This window comes from Callithrix jacchus, chromosome 2 (genome assembly GCF_049354715.1).
Source record: "Callithrix jacchus isolate 240 chromosome 2, calJac240_pri, whole genome shotgun sequence".
NCBI lineage: Eukaryota > Metazoa > Chordata > Mammalia > Primates > Cebidae > Callithrix > Callithrix jacchus.
Window position 1 is genome coordinate 182,022,907 of NC_133503.1, and position 21,178 is coordinate 182,044,084.

The 21,178-nt window shown below is 36.4% G+C and overlaps 1 long non-coding RNA gene across 1 annotated transcript; it reads right to left on the reverse strand.

The window, feature by feature from the left end:
* Nucleotides 1–2,541: 2,541 nt before the first annotated feature.
* On the reverse strand, nucleotides 2,542–5,298 carry LOC144581517 (uncharacterized). The gene is made up of 2 exons (XR_013532409.1): nucleotides 5,157–5,298; nucleotides 2,542–3,823 (listed from the first exon to the last, which is right to left on the reverse strand). It is a non-coding gene; the product is annotated as an uncharacterized LOC144581517 (long non-coding RNA).
* Nucleotides 5,299–21,178: the final 15,880 nt, after the last annotated feature.

A 21,178-nucleotide genomic window follows, 5' to 3' on the forward strand; every position in this document is an offset into this window, starting at 1 on the left:
TTACATGAGATTTTATATGTAAATCCCATAGCACAAAGTTTGGCGCTCATTAGATCTAAGTTTCCTTTCTCTAAAAAAAATTATCCTGGTAATAGTAATTTATAACTAGAAAGGGTAAAACATTAAAAGTTAAATGTCTAATTCCATTTACACAAAAATATTTTTTTGTTTGTTTCATGATTTGACCCTAAACAAAGGTATTAGGCAAATTACATATATCATTTATGAATCAGGATGCATTGTCACCTCTAAAATGTTAAAATAAGATCTATTTGTTTGTTCAGCCATGTAAGGTTTTTCTTATAAGGGCAAAGATCTAAGTTCTAAAAATATTCTCAAGATTTTGTGTGTGTGATTTCATTTTAATTCTTGGCCTCTTGAAATCAGGCAAATTAAACCTATTTATAAAATATATTTTAATAAAGACAATTGTATCCATAGGCTTATTTTATTAAATACTAAAATAATTGTTCTGAGCTGCATGGCACCTGCTGATGAAGATATTTTGTATCTAAAATGTAGTAAGCTTTTTAAATGAAAGATTTCTAATGTTTCCTCTAACTTCGGATCTCATAATTGATCGTAGTAATCATTTTTTCGAATCAGACATTTTGACTGGAATAACCATGGCAAATGCATTCGGTAGTCACATAGCTTATTTAATTTTAAATCCCTATTTTTATGCATGCCCTGGAAGTCATAGTAGTGTTCTATATATAAATTAATTTAATGAACAGATATTTGGGACTTTAGAAAAAGGCAACAGGGTAAGAACCAGCTACTAATTCTTTATCTTTTTCAAGAGATTCCTGAACTATCTCAAAAGTCAGCCAAAATAAAAAATATTCTTAATTCATGTTGAAACTAGACAACAGTAAGAACCAGACAGTATAAAATATTTGTACAATATTATGTAGAATGCATGTCAAAATGAAGAAAGATACCAAGAGCCAATGCATAATACCCAGTCACAAGAAAATAGGGCACTGTTGCGACAATCAGTCATCAGGCACATGAAGAAATAAATACATGTGTATTTCAAATATTTCTCCAAATGTGGCTAAAGGCAGTTGGGAAAAATTAGTCTTCTAGTTACAAAATGGTAGGATAAAGGAGAGGACCTGAGGATGTATCACACCAGCATCTTTTGGTCTGGGATACCCAGTTGAGGAAAAGATATTCTAATTTAGAACTCTGGTCCCTGAAGATTAATTGAAGTCATACTCATGGTTATAAACCAATTATATTTTTCAAAGGCAGATTGATTTAGTCTTTAAATCTGCTATTTCTGCAATTTTTCTCACCTTAGTAATTGGGTTCACTATTTTTCTAATCGATCAAGTAAGAAAACATGTTTTTAACAGAGTCCTCCCTTTGGCCCATTCTATACAACTTATTTCTGAGCAAGTCCTATAGATTCTACTTCAAAGCCATCTGTCTCTCTCCATCTCCTTCTGATGCAGTTGTCAGGGTAAAGGCCTTCCATCTGGTCTTGCTACTTATATATTTATCTTCTCTAGTCAATTCTCCATATGACAGTCTGTATCAGCTTTACCAAACAAACACACAGGTGCACAAACACAAACACACACACACACCCAAAAACATAAATTAAAATGTATCTCTTTGCTTATAACCCTTCACTATCTTCTCTAGGCACAAGAAACAAAATTCAGATTAGCCATCATGATCACTGTTTGACACTCGGCCGTAACTGAACTGTGTATCATTATAGTAGTTCATTTTCTGATATGGGGTAGGAAGGCCCCAAGCACTGGGCTCCCTCTTTCTTCTTCTTGAAACTCCACTCTCAGAATTCTTCCCGTGGCTGTCTCCTTTTCAACTTTTAAGCTATAGCTTATAGTCGGCCTCCCTGATCACCTTATGTTTTTTCAATGACTAGACTCTTATTTTTTTTTGTATGTAACACTCAGTATAATTAATAGCTACTTCATTTTGGGAAGATAGTTTTATTTAATTCCTTCTTTCTCACTCCAGACTGTGATATTTCCAGCTCCTGGCATACTGCCAGATGTGTTGTTTAACTTCACAAATATTTCTTGAATAAATAAATGAGTGAATGACTGAACATGTACAGAACCATTTTTGAAAGTGAGTGTGACAACTAATCCCATAGCCAGAGGAATTATTATGGAATGACCTTGTAGAATATCCTCTAACTTATCAAAAACCTGGAAGAGCACCAACCTTTAAGAAAAATTCTCTTGGTCCTGAGCGCTATTGAATAACTGAGTAATTGAGCCAAACAAGAATCTACCAATGGCAAAGTTGTATTAATATGGTTTTGAAAAGGCATGTGAAAATACTGTAAATACAAAAGTAAATACAGTACATAAAATTACATAACAGATGCAATATTATGACTAGATCAATATATTCAGTGATGTAAAATAATAATTATAATTATTTGTTTAATACTATTATTATCATTTTACCTTTTGAACTGGTGACAAAAATTTAAGATCATACAAACCAACATGTGCCTTAAAAGCAGGAATTGGAAGGATAAGTAACAAATTATTTTATTTTATAAGGAGACATCAGCAGTGCTTTATTTTAAATTTCTAACATTAATAAATTAAGAAATAATTACATAAGGTGTAAAAACAAGTACTGGAAGAAGCAAAAAAATAAAATAATGTTACATTTTTCAAATCAGTGGGTGTCTGCAGAGTACACAGTGATATTTAAAAAAATAATGTGGATAACATCACAAATGAAATGTAAAAAAGTAAGAAGGCATTTAAAACAGAAATTATAAATCAAGATGACAGATATGACACTATAAGTACTATTCCTATGATTGAAATTAAATTTACCATCAGCGGGAATCACCTATAATGATATAGCATAATAAAGTTAATGTCATTCTCAAATCATAAAATGATTTTATAGGGAAAAGGAAAGTTGTAATTAAAACCAATGAGAAGAAACCCTACCTTTTTTCTTTAGTTATGGGGAATTTTATTTAAGCAAGAAATGTACTTCTTAAATTTGGGAGGATATATAGGTCCAAAATTAGGTATGTAATATGTAGTTGGAAATGATTTTGGAGGGAAATACATAATAAACTATTCTATCTTACATGTTTGTTTAATAAAAATAGTCATAAACTATTAATATACACACAATAAAGTATGTTAATAAAATACAGACAATTTTATCTTTAATAGACATAAAAAGAATCAAGTTGATTGTTTTCAGTAAAATCTGTGCCAGTCAGCAAGCTATTGTGAGAAACGAAAACAAGAGGTGGCTGAAGTGATAATACATTCTTGCTATCTCACAACCGAGGTGAACCCAGAATCAAGCTGGGTTTCAACCAGGCAGTGCATAGGCTGCTGAGATCCCTGCTGCACACTGATCTCTTCCATACAGCATTCCTGGAATGATGGTAGGGTGATCTGTGGTCTAACTTGTTCTAAGTCAAGGCCAAGTTTCCAGGAGGAGTTTGAACAACATACAGCACACACGCAGGAGAGTGATTGGGAAGACTTGGTTTGTGATTGAATGGGAATGATTCTGAGCAGACCAGAAAGGGACTTTCCTGGTTATTTCAGGGTGGTTGATTAGCTTGCAGGCATAGATCTAATAAAAAAAGTGAACTGGGTGTTTGAAAATCTTTGTTCTCTTGCTTGTTGTCACTACAAGCATCGTTGCCTAGAAGGAAGTCTTCAATGGGGAATTGCAGTAGTTTTTCTTCTGGGGGTATTTATCTATATGGTGCTGTTGGAATGTAGACCTCTTGGAGATTTGATGGTTCTCATTGCTCTTGCTGTTAGATAGCCCTGCTGAACTTGTCCTGAAAAAACAAAATAAAAAGTCAATATGTAGCATTAAATTTGTACTGCAATTTCAAGATTTGTTGAATCTTATTAATTGATATAAATTCTGAATGGCAACGGAAATAAAAACCTGGAAGTAGAATTGTTATAGAATGTGTAGATCTCAGCATCAGAAAGATGGTGAAGCCTGGGCGTGGTGGCTCACGCCTCTAATCCCAGCATTTTGGGAGGCTGAAGCGGCTGGATCACTGGAGGTCAGAAGTTTGAGACCTGCCTGGCCAACATGGCAAAACCCGAACTCTACTAAACATACAAAAATTAGCGCGGTGCAATAGTGTACACCTGTAGTCTCAGCTACTTAGGAGGCTGAGGCAAGAGAATCGCTTGCACCAAGGAGGCAGAGGTTGCAGTGAGCTGAGATCATACCACTGCACTCCCTGAGGACAGAGGTCTCAAAAAAAAAAAAAAAAAAAAAAACCAAAAATGATGATGAAGAAAAAACATACAACACGTTCTTCACTAGGTTTAATTCAGAGATTATCAGAACATGTGTTTGTGCAGGAAAGATGTGAGTTCTTCTTATATAACTCTGTACTTGTAAACTTGATGTTACAAATGCATTTTAACTCAGAAGTTCAAAGACAAAGAATAGAAAAGAATAACTGTTCTCACCAACAATAGAATTAAAGTTGAATTGTGAATCACTAAATGTGAAAAACTGGAAAATATTTATCATTTTTGGCAGTTATGTGATCTAAAATTGGTAAAGTACATTCAATTACTGATAAGATTTGTTTTGTAAAAAGAGACAAAGTGTATTGGTTTGTACTTAAACAGCAAAGTTCAATTTTTAGTTTGCTCACTGAGAGTATGCTTTTGCTCTAATAACATAGGAATTCATTATTTTTTTTCTATATTTAATTTACACACAGAGTTTTAGTAAAAATATGTAAAAAATAATGAACTGCTTATAATATTCCATATTTTCTCCAAGGATAATAGCAACAAATCAACAAAATATTGAGCATATTTATATCACTCCATTGACACTTTTGCCTAGAAATAAGTCTCACAAAAAGTGATTTATTTTTATCATCTGTACTGAGTATACAGCCCTTCCAGGCCATCCGAATTAATGTTTCTTATCTAATTCTTTGCTTGTCAACTCTAAACATTAGAGAGTTTTATTTTATTTGCATATTTATTTTCGGCTGAAAAGGCTTGCTGCCTCACAGTACATACATATCTCAGAAAGATTAGAAACCCCTTACACAATATAGTGTGTGGATTTTTTTAAAAAAAACAGAAAGATCTTAAAGATTTTAATATTTAAATAAAAATCAGACTTACCTACACAAGTTGCTTTCAGACTTCAAAGTAGTTCCCACTGCTGTAGCTGCGTGCTTGACATTTTTCTGTTTTTTGTTTCAAGATGTTCCAGGAAGTTAAAAAATAAGTGAACAGAGTGTCAAGGCATGAAGAGTTAGAATTAGACATAAACTATGAAAAGTTATCAATACTGCCTCTAACAAGTAGGGTTAATTATTATTTTGTCTGTACTTTTAACCAAGTGGTATTTCATCAATACTGATTCTCAGTCCACCTCTCTATACTTTTTTCCTGCCTCCCTTCAGCTTCTGGATTCTATTTGTTAGTCACAGTAAGAAGTTGATTATCCTCAGCTCAGTGTGGTGGCTCAGACTTGTAATCTAGCCCTTTGAGAAGCCAAGGCCAGTGGATCACCTGAGGTCAGTAGTTCGAGACAAGCCTGGCCAACATGGTGAAACCCCATCTCTACTGGAAAAAGAAAAAAAAAAAAATATATATATATATATATATATATGTACAAAAACTAGCTGGGCATGGTGGTGCATGCCTGTAATCCCAGCTATCCCGGAGGCTGAGGCAGGAGTATCGCTGAAACCCGGGAGGCAGAGGCTGCAGTGAGCCAAGATTGTGCCACTCCAGTCTGGGAGACAGAGTGAGACACTCTGTCTCAAAAAAAAAAAAAAAAGTTGGATCATCCTGCGCATGTACTTTTGAACTTAGAATAGAAGTTGCTCAACAGAGAAGAAACATGTTTGCTTTCTGTGCTGCAGGACTAGAGGTGATGCTCCAGTTAACTGAGACTGGTTTCTACCTGTGTTCTGAATAAAATTACAGTTATTTGATTTCTTGCTTTATACTAAGCATTATGCCTTACACTTCATTATAGTTTGTAATTGAATTTTATAAGTAACCTGGTGAAGTAGGGCAATTATCATCTTCATTTTACTGATAAGGAAACTAAAACATTATAAGGTTAAGGGAATGAGACAAAGTTTAAAGTGCGACATAAAACCCCAACTTGATACTTGCAAGTAGAGTCTGGAACAATGAAATCCTGGCTAGGACGTTTGTTCTTTGTTTGTTGTAAATCCTGGACAGGCTCAGGTCTGCGTTGGCAATATACACTCTGTTATGTACAATCATTAAAACAGGGCAACTAAACATAATATTTTGTGAGCAGACTGACTTTCTTCCTCTTTAATTCTGCTTCTGTATTGAATGTGGAAGAAATCATAGCTAAATCAAGAGTAAGGATATAGCACAGATTACAAATCATTACAGAAATATACCTTGCATTTATGAGCTAGATAAATATTTAAAATAATCTTAATGTTAATCTAATCACTAAAGTGTATAATTCTCTCCAAACATTCTATATGTATAATGAGAACATGAAAATAATCTCAGTAAAATAGCTTGATGGGCAAATATGTGCCCTAATCATTTTGTAAACTACTAGATGGTATTGATAATGATTTCAATTTAGATTCAACTTTCAGAACAGCTATTGCAAGAGAGTGTAATTTGTTGAACACTTATTTCAAGTGATTTCCTGTATTCATTATAAGTTATTGGTTTATTCTTTTTTCTTTTTAGGAAATACGTTCTCAAGTTGAATTCACCTACTTATGTCAACTGGTGAGGCTCAAACCAGAAGATAATATGTGTTCCTTTTCAACTGTATTAAAACAAACTGGCTTTACATCAAGTTGCACATTGACACTGCTTGTGTGGGTATTGATATGTGAATGCTTGGTGGGACCAGACTCTCTTATCATGAATTTTGTCATCTAAATTCTATGCAATGAGACGGCTGATTAGAAGCAGCTCTGGTCTGTGGATCCCACTGAGAAGAAAAAATATGGTGAGTGAATCTTGCATCTTCAGCTGGGATGTCCAGGTTCTCTCACTGGAATTGACTAAGCTGTTGTCATGACTTATGGAGAGTGAGGAAAAGCAAGGTGGAGCAACATTTCATCCGGGAACTGAACTGGGTAAGGGGACTTCTACCTGGAGCCAAGGGAAGTGGTTAGTGATTGTGTTACCCTGCCATGGAAACCATGCTTTTCCCACAGATCTGTGCAACCCACACATCTGGAAATCTCCTTCTGAGCCCACACCACTAGGACCTGGGGTCCCCACAGAGCTGTGCAGACTCATTGGTGCTGCCCGGGTTGTGGCAGCAGGCTGGAGACTGCCTAAGACAACTGAGCTCCTGGGGAGAGGAGAGACCACCATCACTGCAGCTCAAATTGGCCATTTTCCCCTGTCAGTACTGGGGAGACTGGGCTGTTTGGACTGTATGAAAATTTCCACAGCACAGCACAATGGCTGTGGCAGATCGTGGCCAGATGGCTTATTTAGGTGAGACCCAGATTCATTCCACTTTACCAGGCAGGGCCTTCCTGTGGGAATTTTAGCAACTCTAGCCAGGGCTTTAGGAACAGAAATCTGATTTCCCTGGGACAGTACCCCTGGGAGGAGGTGCCGCCCTAGTCTCTGCAGATCAGCAGAGTTGGTCTTTCCCCCTTCAGGCTCTGAGGAATCTGGGCAGTCTGGATGTAAGAGATTTTCCCCCAGTGCAATACATCTGCTGCACCAAAGGGCAGTCAGATCGCTTCTTTAACAGGTCCCTGATCCTCTGCCTCTTGACTAGGTGAGACTTCCCAAGAGAAGTCACCTGACACCTCATACAGGAAAGTTTCCACCAGAATCAGATTGGTGCCCCTCCGGGAAAGAGCTCCCAGAGGAAGGAGCTGGCAGCCATCTTTACTGTTCTGCAACTTCCACTGGTGATGCCTCCAGGTGCAGGAGGGACCCAGGCAAAAGGGTCTGGAGTGAACCTCCAGCAAACCACAGCAGCTCTGCAGAAGAGGGCCCTGACTGTTAGAAAAGCAAACAAACAGAAAGTAAAAACAACAACAACATCATCAAAAAGACCCGAGAAGAACCCCACCCAGAGGTCAACAGCTTCAAACATTGAAGGTAGATATAAATCTATTAAGATGAGAAAATATAAATGAAAACTCAAAAAGCCAGAGTGTCTCTTCTCCCAAATGATCGCAACACCTCTCCAATACAGGCATAGAAGTGGGCTGAGGCTGAGATGGATGAATTGACAGAAATAGGTTTCAGAAGGTGGACAATAACAAAATTTGCTGAGCAAAAGGAGTATGTTCTAACTTAATGCAAAGAAGCTAAGAACTATGATAAAAACATTACAGGAGCTGGTAACCAGAACAACCACTTTAGAAGGAACACATGACTTGACAGAGCTGAAAAACACAAAGTGAGAACTTTACAATGCAACCACAAGTATCAATAGCCAAATAGACCAAGCGGAGGAGAGACTCTCAGAGTTTGAAGATTATCTTGCAGAAATAAAATGGACAGACAAGAACAGAGACAAAAAATGAAAAAAAAAAAAAAGCTCCAAGAACTGTGAGATTACATAAAAAGACTGAACCTATGACTGATTGGGGTACCTAAAAAAGATGGGGAGTATGGAAAAAAATTGGAAAACATACTTTAGGATATCATACAGGAGAAATTCCTCAACATAGAAATACAGGGCTACATACATATTCAGGAAATCCAGAGAACCCTAGTAAAAGATTCAATGAGAAGATCAACCCTGAGACATATAATCATCAGATTCTCCAAATTTGAAAGAAAATAAAAAAATTTTAAGGACAGCCATAGAGAAAAGCCAGGTTGCCTGCAAAGGAAAGCCCATCAGACTAACAGCAGACCTCTCAGGGGAAACTACACACCAGAAGAGAATGGGGACCAATATTCAACATTCTTAAAGAACCCAGAATTTCATATTTTGCCAAAGTAAGCTTCATAAGTGAAGGAGAAATAAAATTATTTTCAGACAAGCATATGCTGAGAGAATTAGTCACCATCAGACCTGCCTTGCAAGAGCTCCTGGAAGACACACTGAATATGAATAGGAAAAACCATTACCAGCCACTTTAAAAAACACACAGAATTACATAGACCATGACACTATGAAGCAACTATATTAATAAGTCTGCAAAGTAACCAGCCAGAATCATGAAGACAGGATCACATTTACATGTAACAATATTATGCTTAAATGTAAATGGGCTAAATTCCCCAATTAAAAGACACAGAATGGCAAGCTGGAAAGAGTCAAGACCCATCCATGTGCATATTCAAGAGACCCACCTCAGGTGCAGACAAACATAGGCTCAAAATAAGAAAATGGAGGAAAATTTACCAAGCAAATGTAGGGGCGGGGGGAAGCAAGGATTGCAATCCTGATTTCTGACAAAACAGATTTTAAACCAACAAAGATCAACAAAGATGAAGAAGGGCATCACACATGGTAAAGCGTTCAATTCAACAAGAGCTAACTCCTAACTATATACGCACCCAATACAGGTGTACTCAGATTCATACAATAAGTACTTACAGACTGACAAGGAGACTTGGATTCTCACACAATAATAGTGGGAGATTTGAATGCCCCAATGTCAGTATTAGACAGATCATTGAGACAAAAAAATTTAAAAAGATATTCAGGACTTGAACTCAGCTCAGGATCAAGTGAACCTGACAGATATCTACAGAACTCTCTACCACAAAACAACAGAATATGCATTCTCGTCAGCGCTACATGGCACTTACTCTAAAATTGATCACATAATTGGAAGTAAAACATTCCTCAACAAAAGCAAAATAACTGAAATCATAACATTCTCTCTGACCACAGTGCAGCTAAATCAGAATTCAAGATTAAGAAGCTCAGTCAAAACCACATAGCTACATGGAATTTGAACAAATTACTCCTGAATAACTCAGGGTATATAATTAAATTAAAGCAAAAATCAAGAAATCCTTGGAAACTAATGAGAAAAAAAAAGACATTGTATGGGAATATCTGGGATGCAGCTAAAGCAGTGTTAAAAGGAAAATTTATAGTACTAAATTCCCACACAGAAAATCTAGAAATATCTCAAATCAACATCCTAATGTCACAACTAAAAGAACTAGAAAACCAAGAGCAAACAAACCCCAAAGCTAGCAGAAGATAAGAAATAACCAAGATCAGAGCAGGGCTGAAATAGACAGAGACACACCAAAAAAAAAGCCTTTAAGGAAACAATGAATCCATGAGTTTGCTTTTTGGGAAAAAAAAAAAAAAACGATAAAATAGCTGGATTCATAAACAGAAGATAAAAGAGAGAAGAATCAAATAGGTACAATAAAAAATGATAAAAGGGATAATGCCACTGTCCCCACAGAAATGCAAACAGCCATCAGAGAATACTATGAACACATCGATTCAGATAAACTCAAAAATCTAGAAGAAATGGACTATTTCCTGGACTCATATGCCCTCCCAAGACTGAACCATGAAGGTGTATCCTGGAATGAACTAAAAATGAGTTATGAAATTAAGGCAATAATTAGTAGCCTACCAACTAAAAAAAAAAAGGCCCCAGGCCAGAGGGATTCACAGCTGAATTCTACCAGAGGAACAAAGGGCTGGTACCATTTCTTCTGAAACTATTCTAAGCAATTAAAAAGGAGAGACTCCTCCCTAACTCCTTTTATGAGGTCAATATCATCCTGATACCAAAACCTGGCAAAGATACAACGAAAAATGAAAACATCAGGCCAATATTTCTGATGAGGCTAGATGCAAATATCATCAGTAAAATACTGGCAAATCAAATCCAGCAGCACATCAAAAAGTTTATCCAGCATGATCGAACCTGCCTCACTTCTGGAATCCAAGGCTGGTTCAACATATGCAAATCAATAAATGTAATTCATTACATAAACAGAACTAAAGAGAAAACTCACATGATTATCTCGATACAGAAAAGACCTTCAATAAAATTCAACATCCCTTCATGTTACAAACTCTCAATAAACTGTGTATTGAAGGAACATACTTCAAAATAATAAGAGCCATTTATGACAGACCCACAGCCAATATTATGCTGAATAGACAAAGGACAGAACCATTCCCCTTGAAAATAGGCACAATGCAAAGATGTCCTCTCTCCCCATTGCTATTCAACATAGTATTGGAAGATCTGGCCAGGGCAATCATGCAAGAGAAAGAAATAAAGCGTATTCAATTAGGAAGAGTGTAAGTTAAATTGTCTATATTTGCAGACTACATGATTATATATCTAGAAAACTCCATTGTCTCAGCCCAAAAGCTTCTTAAGTTAGTAAGCAACTTCAGCAAAGTCTCAGGATACAAAATCAATATGCAAAAGTCACAAGCATTTCTATACATCAACAACAGGCAAAAAGAGAGCCAAATCATAAATCAACTCCCATTCACAATTGCTGAAAAGAGACCAAAAAAATTAGGAATACAGCTAACTAGGGAAGTAAAGAATGTCTTCAAGGAGAATTACAAGCCACTGCTCAAGGAAATCAGAGAGGACACAACCAAAGGGAAAAACATTTCATCTTCATAGATAGTAAGAATCAGTGTTATGAAAATGGCCATATAGCCCAAAGTAATTTATAGATTAAACATTATTCTCATAAGAGTAATATTAATATTCTTCACAAAATTAGAAAAAATCTATTTTTAAAATCATACAGAACAACAACAACAACAACAAAAAACATATAGCCAAGAAAACCTCAAGTAAAAAGAATGGAGCTAGAGGCATCATGCTACCTGGCTTCAAACTATATGACAAGGCAGGAGTAACCCAAACGGTTTGGTTACAAAACTGAGTAACACAAACAGTTTGGTACAAAAACAGAAGTACAGATCAATGGGATTGAATAGAGAACTCAGAAATAAGGCAGCACATTTACGAGCATCTCATCTCTGACAAACCTGACAAAAACAAGCACTGGGGATAGGATCCCCTATGGAATAAACGGTGCTGCAATAACTGACTAGCCAGATGCAGAAAATGGAAACTGGACCCCTTCCTTATACCTTATCCAAACATTAACTCAAGACGGATTAAAGACTTAAATGTAAAACCCGAAACTATAAAAACTCTAAAGAAAACCTAGGCAATACCATTCAGGACATAGGCACGGGCAAAGATTTCATGACAACACATCAAAAGCATTTGCAACAAAATCAAAAATTGAGAAATAGGCACTAACTAGGCAAAAGAACTTCTGTACAGGTGAAGAAACTATCATCAGAGGAAAGAGACAATTTACAGATTGGGGAAAACAACTTTTGCAACCTATTCAAAAGTCTAATATTAACCTGACAAAGGTCTACTAGTCACAGTTTACAATGAAATTAAATTTACAAGAAAAAAAAAAAACTGACATGATTTTGTTTTGTCTGCACCCAAGTCTCATCTTACATTGTAGTTCCCGTATTCCCCACTTGTCATAACAGGAACCTGTTGAGAAGTAATTGAATCATGGGGGTGGTTACCTTCATGCTGTTCTCATCATGATGAGGGGTTCTCAGGAGATCTGATGGTTTTATAAGGAATGTTTTCCCCTTGTGCTTGGCACTTCTCCTTACTGCCACCATGTGAAGAAGAATGTGTTTTCTTCCCCTTCCACCATGATTATAAGTTTTCTGAGGCTTCCTCAGCCCTGTGCATCTGTGAGTCAATTAAACATCTTTTTTTTTTTTTATAAATTATCCAGTCTTGGTTATTTCTTAATAGCAGCTTGAGAACTGACTAATACACAACCCCATCAAAAAGTGAGCAAAGACATAAACAGATCCTTCTCAAAAGAGAAGTGGCCAAGAAACATATGAACAAAAGTTCAACATCACTGATTATTAGAGAAATGCAGTCAAAACTACATTGAGATATCATTTCACCCAAGTCAGAACAGCAACTATTAAAACATTTAGAAATAGTAGATGTTGGCAAGGCTGTGAAGCAATAGGAACACTTTTACATTGTTGGGAATGTAAATTAGTTCAACCATGGTAGAAGACAGTGTGGCGATTCCTCGAAGACCTAGAACTGGAAATACTACTTGACCCAGCAATCTCATTACTGGGTATATACCCAAAGGAAGATAAATCATTCTGTTATAAAAATTACATACACTTTTATGTTCAGTGCCTCAGTATTCACAATAGCAAAGACATGGAACCAACCTAAATGCCCACCAATGATAGATTAGATAAAGAAAATGTGGTACATATATGCCATGGAATATTATGCAGCTATAAAAAGGGATGAGATCATGTTGTTTTCAGGGACATGGGTGGAGCTGGAAGCCATTATCCTCAGCAGAATAATGCAGGAACAAACCAAACACTGAAAGTTCTCACTAATAAGTGGGAGAGAAACAATGAGAACACATGGACACAGGGAGGGGAATAACACACACTGGGGCTTGTGGGGGGAGAGTAGGAGGAGTGAAAGCATCATGAAAAATACCTAATGCATGCTGGGCTTAATACTTAGGTGATGGGTTGATAGGTACCGTAAACCACCATAGCACACACTTATCTATGTAAGAAACCTGAACATCCTGCACATGTACCCTGAACCTTAAAATAAAATGTAATTAAATTAAATTTAGAGAAAATTATATGAGGTAGGTTTTATCATGAAGTTCGGAAAATGAAATAAAGGAGAAGGAATTTTCTTATGCCCACATTGGTTGTAAGCAGTAGATCTAGTATTTGAATCCAGATCACCAAACTATTGTCCTGGGAAAACTTAGTAACAACAACAATCAAAGCAACAGCGTGTCATATTTATGATGTTTTTGCACCTCAGCCAGTTTGAAGGAAACTGAATCCCATGTAAATTTGCTTTATTTTGGCCCAGGTGACCTATAACAAATCAAACCTGGGCCATTCCCTTTATGTCTAAATTCAAATAAACCTCCTATTGTCCTTATCTTCTGACAGTGAGGTCAGGCACGAATGGCAATGCACACATTAAAGATAAACAGACAGTCTAGACAGTGAAGGCACCAGTACCTTTAATTCATGTCATTCCACCTTTGAGCTCATCACCTGAGAGTACACCCCAGTGAAAGAGAGCATTGCTAGTAGAAGATACAGATTTATAACCCACTCCATTCTATCCCAGATTAAAAGAATTTTTCATGAACTAAAAATTTAACTTTAAATCCTAATGGGCAGAGGCAAGAAGAGAGAAACAGTATGGGGATTCTGGCAAGAGAGATGTTGGATGGATAGAATACTGAGAGTGTGAGACAAGACAGAACTGAGAAAAGAGGCAGAGATAAGAAATGGGTTATCACTCATATTGTCAAAAGGAGGGGGATGAATGGATGGGTGAGTAGGAGGCCAGGAATTTGGAATTTGACAGATGATTTTCTGATCAGCATTCTCTTTAATTCATTCTCTCCTAAATTTCTGCAGTGACGGACTGTATCACCGTAGCCGTTCAGGCACCTCTGCAGAGGGGCAGCAGACGGTTTCTGGGGAATATCTGATTATCTTTGAATCTTGCCAGTGCAACTCACTAGCTCTGCACCTTTCATCATTTAACTTCATTTCTCCTTACCTCAATTTCCTCGTATTAGAAATGATTCCAAATAAAATGTACAGAGGAGGCTTGTGGATGTTAAATGTGGTGCAGACATTCCTGTCACATAAGTGAGGCTTATAGATATTAAATGAAGTAGAAGAGTTCCTGTCACATAAATGCCCAATAAATACCAGCTATCACTAACATATTACCAATCTTGCCTGTCAAAATGTTTCCGCTTTATAAGTGTTATCTCTCTAAATCACACCCAAATCTCTCATTCTTCTGATCAATCTACACCCTGACATGACAAGAATGATTCAAAGCCCAAGTTCCCTGAAGTGATATATCACCTCTTCTGAGGTTTGGCTGCTTTCTGATTTTTCACCTGAAACTTTGTTGGAGTACCTGCTCCTGCAGTACAATATGCCTACGTCCCTCTAAGAATGTTGTTGCTTCTCATCTCCTTGTCTTCTCATCTCCTGGCCTTAAATATCCTCTGGATGGAGGTTTATTATCACGGTGCATTAAATTCTACCATTTATCCAATATCTCAATCTATATTGGCCTTATACAAAAATCTTAATTGGTTATCTATTGATGTGTGACGACACTACCAAATCTCTAGTAACTTAAAAACACATACACACATTTACCATATCACAGTTTCTCAGGGCCCAGCTTAAGTGAGTTTTTAGTCTCAGCCCCCCTCACAAGACTAATCAGGATGTCAGTGGCTGTGTTTATCTCAAGACTCAACTGAGAATAGATCAATTTTCGGGTTCATGTGGTTGTTGGCAGAATTGAGTTTATTTTGGTTGTTGGACTGACGGACTCATTTTCTAGCTGGCTGTTAGCCAGAGTCCACTCTTAACTTCATGCTAGATGGGGTAGGGGAAGAAAAACAATTTCCCCTCTGCTTTTTCTGAGTTCTTCGCTGGTAGTCTGTGATGTTGTGAAATGTATAACGCAATTTCTAAAGTCCTTAGAATCCCCAAAGTGATGTCTTTTTGTATGCTAATGAGTTGGCTGGGTGCTAGAAGCCCCTAGGTAGCTTCAGGATGGGGACATGTCACCGGAAAGACCAATGCCTGATTAGAGAGGGCTGAAACTTTCAAATTCCACCCCTTAACTTTAGAGGAGGGGCGTAGGATTGAAGGCTAAGCTGATCACCAGTTCCCAATGGTTTAATCTCTCATGCTTAGGTAATGAAGCCTTCATAAAACCTAAAAGAACAAGGTTCAGATCATCACACACCAGGTCCTGTTGTGGGGTGGGGAGTCTGGGAAGGGATAGCAGGGGGTGGGGGTATTGGGGAGGGATAACATTAGGAGAAATACCTAATGTAGATGATGGGGGGATGGATGCAGAAAACCACCATGGCATGTGTATACCTGTATAACAATCCTGCAATGCACATGTACCTCAGAACTTAAAGTATAATAAATAAAAAAAGAAAAAAAAATTAAAAATAAAGAACAAGGTTCAGAGAGCTTCCATATAGGCAGTCAAGTGGAGGTTCCTGGAGGGTGATATACCCAGAGGTCTTAGAAACTCTGTGCCCCTTTTTGTAGTCTTTGTAGTATCTTTTATAATGAGCTAGTTGGCAAGGCATGGTGGCTCATGCCTGAACTCCCAGTGCTGGAGAGGCTGAGGAGGGAGAATTGCTTGAGGTCAGAAATTTGAGACCAACTTGGGCAGCACAGCACGATACTCAACTCTAAAAGAGTAAAAGTAAAATAAATTAGCTGGGCATCATGGTGTGTGCCTTGCAGTCCCAGCTACTTGGGAAGCTGAGGTGGTAGGATCACTTGAGCCCAGGAGCTTGGGGCTGCAATTAGCTATAATTGCTCCACTGCACTCTAGCCTGGGTAACAAAGGAAGACCATATTTCTTTAAAAATAAATAAATGAATAAACAAACCAGTAAATGTAAATAAGTGTTTCCCTGAGTTCTGTGAGCCACTCCAACAAATAAATCAAACTCACAAGGGGGTCATGAGAACCCCAACTTGAAGGCTGTCAGTCAGAAATTCTGGAGACCCAGACTTGCAATTGTGTGAAGTAAAGCCTTCAGTGTGTGAGATGGATGATGCTCTTTCTAGGTGCATAGGGCTGAGCACACTCATGCTCTAACTCAACTTGTGTCCGCTGCAGAATTGGTTGCTTGCTTGATGTATGGGGGAAAACTTTCACACAGAAATTTTCTATGTTGATTGTTATGGTGTGATCGCAGAGGAAAAACAGTTTGTACTTTTTTTTTCACTCCCAGACCCTAATGACAAAAGACAGATACACAGAAGTTTATTCCCATGTTTATTTTATATAAATATGGGCGACACCCAGAGAACCAGTACTTCTCAGAGGAGGCTTAGAACTCTGGCTTATATGGTATCGCAACGTCAACAAACACGGTACATTTATGGAGAAGTGTCAAGCCAAAGAAAATGAAGGTTCAATGGGGTGCAAATCGTGAGAAGGCAAATACATGGAGAGGAAGTCTTCTTAGTAAAGTTACCGTGTCTTCTATTATCAAACTTTGTTGTCATCACCATTCCCCTCTAAATGCCTTAGGAGCGAAGAGACACCTTTGTAAAATTGTGTCCTGCTTTTAAGTCTATATGGAGAGCTCAGGCAGCCTTTCTTCCATCTGCTTCTTCACAATTAACTTTAGCTCAAAATAATCATCATGTCAAAGGAGCAGAGTTTGGGGTAGTATATTTTGCTACCCTTTAGAGTGACCTTGAAGGATTGCAATTGCTTTGTAAAAGCCAATCAGGGCAGTGGTCCCCCAACAATATGGCACAAGGCACCAGTTTCATGGAAGACAAGTTTTTTTTTTTTCACAGACCAAGAGAATGGTGGGGATGTTTTAAAGATGATCCAAGCCCAGTACATTAATTGTGCCCCCAATTTCTATTATTACCACAATGTAGAATCAGGGGGAGTCCTTGGCTTGTTTTTCTAAAACTAGATGGCCCCAGCTGGGAGTGATGGGAGACAGTGGCAGATCATCAGGCAATAGATTCTCATAAGGAGTGCCATTACCTAGATTCCTTGAATGCACAGTTTACAATAGGATTCACACTCCTATGGGAATCTAAAACCACTCCTGATCTGACAGGAGGCAGAGCTCAGGTGGCAGTGCAAGCAATGAGGAGTGTCTGTAAATAACAAATGAAGCTTTGTTCATGCCCACTGCTCGCCTTCTGATGTATGGGCAGTTCCTCACAGGCCATGGACTGGCCTGCAGCCTGGGGGTTGGAAACTCCTGTTTAAGGGAATGACTCTATTAGGAAGAGAGAGGTTACAATTTTCCTGACTCTCCTCTTCTAGAAAGCCCTTCTTCCCATCCAAAGTAGATAAAGGTAATCAGAATTATCAAGTTATTTTATAGCTATTTGATTTATACGTAAAGTCTTTTCCATAATCCTTGGCATCTATGACATGGAGATCTATATCTTAATCTACTTTATTTTTTTTGCAGCACGGTGGTGAGCACAGAATAATTACTAAAATGTGTATTTAATAGATTCAGTAATTATATATATAAAGGTATAGCCACTCAGTTTTTGATGAGAATTGTCTTTTCTTTCACATAAAATGAATTCAGCCCAAAGGGTACTTTTGCTATCATTCAGGTGGCGGAAGTATACAGTAGCAAACGCTAAATAGAAGAAAATCACCATGGCTCTAATACAGAAACCTTAATGTGTAATTCAAGAACACTAAATAAATGTGTTGTAGTATAGATGATAATGTCAACAGATACTATTGTTTGGAAAGCTGCTACTGCTTGCTTTCTACCCAGAATGTCTACGCAGATGGGCTCCTGGTATCAGTGAAAACTGAGCACACAAAACACGCTAGTTGAATTCTCCAAAACATTGTGAAGCATTACTACTCGATGAATTTTGAGATCAGAGAGTCACAATGGAAAGCCACATTAGAAGCATACATACAGAGAGAAAAATGTAACTATTTTCTTTCTGTACCACATTTCTGAATGTGTCAATAGTTATAAATTGTCTAATGGAATTATTAAATTGGATTACTTTATTTTCTAGTGATATTGTTAAGATCAATTAGTAGTTTCAGTAGGAAAATGAGAGCAGGAATTACAATGTGTTGAATTCAACAAGTATTTGCAACATAAAACTTTTGAGTTCAAGCTGAATGTCACAAATTTTAACATGATTCATGTTTGAAGAAGGTATGAGGTTTTGTATTGTACAAAGAAAGATGATTATCAAGTTGATTCAAAGACAGTCATTAATCCTGTCTGTTCTTGAACTTTCCTGAATTTCCATTCTCTCACAACAATTTTTCCTTGCACCCATGTGGAAATTTCCACTTAGTCCCGAGTTAAACCTTAGTCACAGGGAAGTAACAACCAGTAGCTCTCCCAAAAATACTGCAGGAGTTCTTTGGTCTGACTCACACCACACGTAACCTCTTTTGAAAAAGCACATGGCAGTGTACATGAAACGTTGCTGGGGTTTCTTTTCCATTTTCTGTGATCGCTCCTCGAAGTAGTTCCATCTACTCAAATCCCTGTAAATACTATTCTATCTATATTCTGTTTGAAGTAGTTTCTTTAAGAGGTGCATTTCTCTTGCATTTCAGGAAATGCAAGCTGAAGTAAATGTAATTATTTCTTAATTATGAGTAGTTATGAGTAGTTATTTCTTAATTATGAGTAGTTATTTCTTAATTATGAGTAGTTATGAGTCGTTATTTCTTAATTATGAGTAGTTATTTCTTAATAATGAGTTTGGTAGGACTAAAAGACTTTTAGTGTTTTACTCATAATTAAGAAATAACTACTCATAATTAAGAAATAACTACTCATAACTTTTTTAGTCCTACCAAACTCATTATTTAAGAAATAATTACATTTACTTCAGCTAGTATTAAAATTTTAAATTCAAGACTTTTTGTGATTTTAAAATGACTCACAAAATAAAACAACTATTGCATTCTGTAGAAAGGTTCATTTTGAAATCGAAATTACAGAAAATTAAAAATATCAAACGTTATTGCTAATCTGTTTTATGAATGAATATTTAATACTATAAAATTAGGAAATGTGAATTGTTTACCTATGTGTTTTCAAACTTCAAATTCTCCAGTAGCATTTTCATAACATATTTGCCAGTATTTTGCATAATTGCATTTTTATTTATTTTTGGTCATACGTTAAAAATGAAATCAGTTCTTTCTCCATTGCACTTGGTTTACACAAGCAAATAAATACAAGAATCATTGTTAGAGTAAAATATAGCGATGCTGTTTATACTTTTACTAGAAGAATCAGGTCAGTCAATCAAACACAGAGAATGTGAAATGTTTCATTACTAAATTAATCAGAGCTACAATTCGGTGTTTCAAGAATCTCTTAGGGATTAAATAAATGTTATAAATTTGTAAGCATTCTGAATACAATTCCTTATTATTCAGTGGTACAATCTAGGTAACCATCATTCTTACTAAATAATTATTTTATCTAGATTTTGAAATTTAATAAAAAGATAAAGGAAGGAATAATTAGTATGTTGGTTTGTTGAAGGGAGGAACGAGAGTAGCAGTGCAATTTGTTTTCATTATTAGATAAGTATATACTCAAAAATTCAAATAGTATGTAAACTCTACATTTAACTCCACCATAATTGAGAAAGCTGGAGTTTAATAGTAAAATGTATTTAAAAGTATTTTAAAGAGAAATTAATTTTAAAATATAATCTAGTCTAAGAAAAATGTTTAATTTTTAGTAAGTCAATCACAAAAAATACTATTATTAATACATTACACAAATTTACTTCTTATTGTATTATGTAATTTAGAATTTGTCACTTAAAAAAAATTTTAAAGACAAGGTCTCATTCTGTCACCCAGGCTGGAGTACAGTGATGTGATCATAGTTCCTGCAGCCTTGACGTACTGGGTTCAAAGAGGCCAGCTACCTGGCCTCCAGGTAGCTGAGACTATATGAGTGAGCCACAACACCAGGCTACTTTTTATTTATTTTATTTTATTTTTGTAGATAGGATATCACTGTGTTGCCCAGAGTGATTTTGAGCTTCTGGCCTCAAGCAATTTTTCCATCTTAGCTTCCCAAAATGCTAACATTACAGGTGTGAGTGCCAATTCCTGGCCTGGAATTTATCACATTTTGACCATTTCTTCTGACTTCCTGGGTTACTTCTCTTTTGTTCTCTCTTTTTCTCCTCTTTCCTCTCTCTCTCTCTCTCTCTTTCTCTCTCTGACATATACATACACACATGCACACATAATCTAATCCAAAAAGTTTTTGTTGCATCTATTTAAAAGATTCTTACAACATTTTCTTTAGCAATTCTTTTTTAAATGATACTAAACCATAAAATTTTATACTCTATGTATTTTAAACATTTTCATGTTTATGAAATGAGTTATTACTTATACTGTGCTTCTAAAGTTTCTCATTTTTTTCAAATATATTTTATTTTGCCTTTTCATAAAGATAAAACTATTAAAACAAAACATTTTATATTCTTCAGTTCACTTCATTGCTAATTTGTCAATTTTGAAAAAAAAACATTGTAAAATAAAA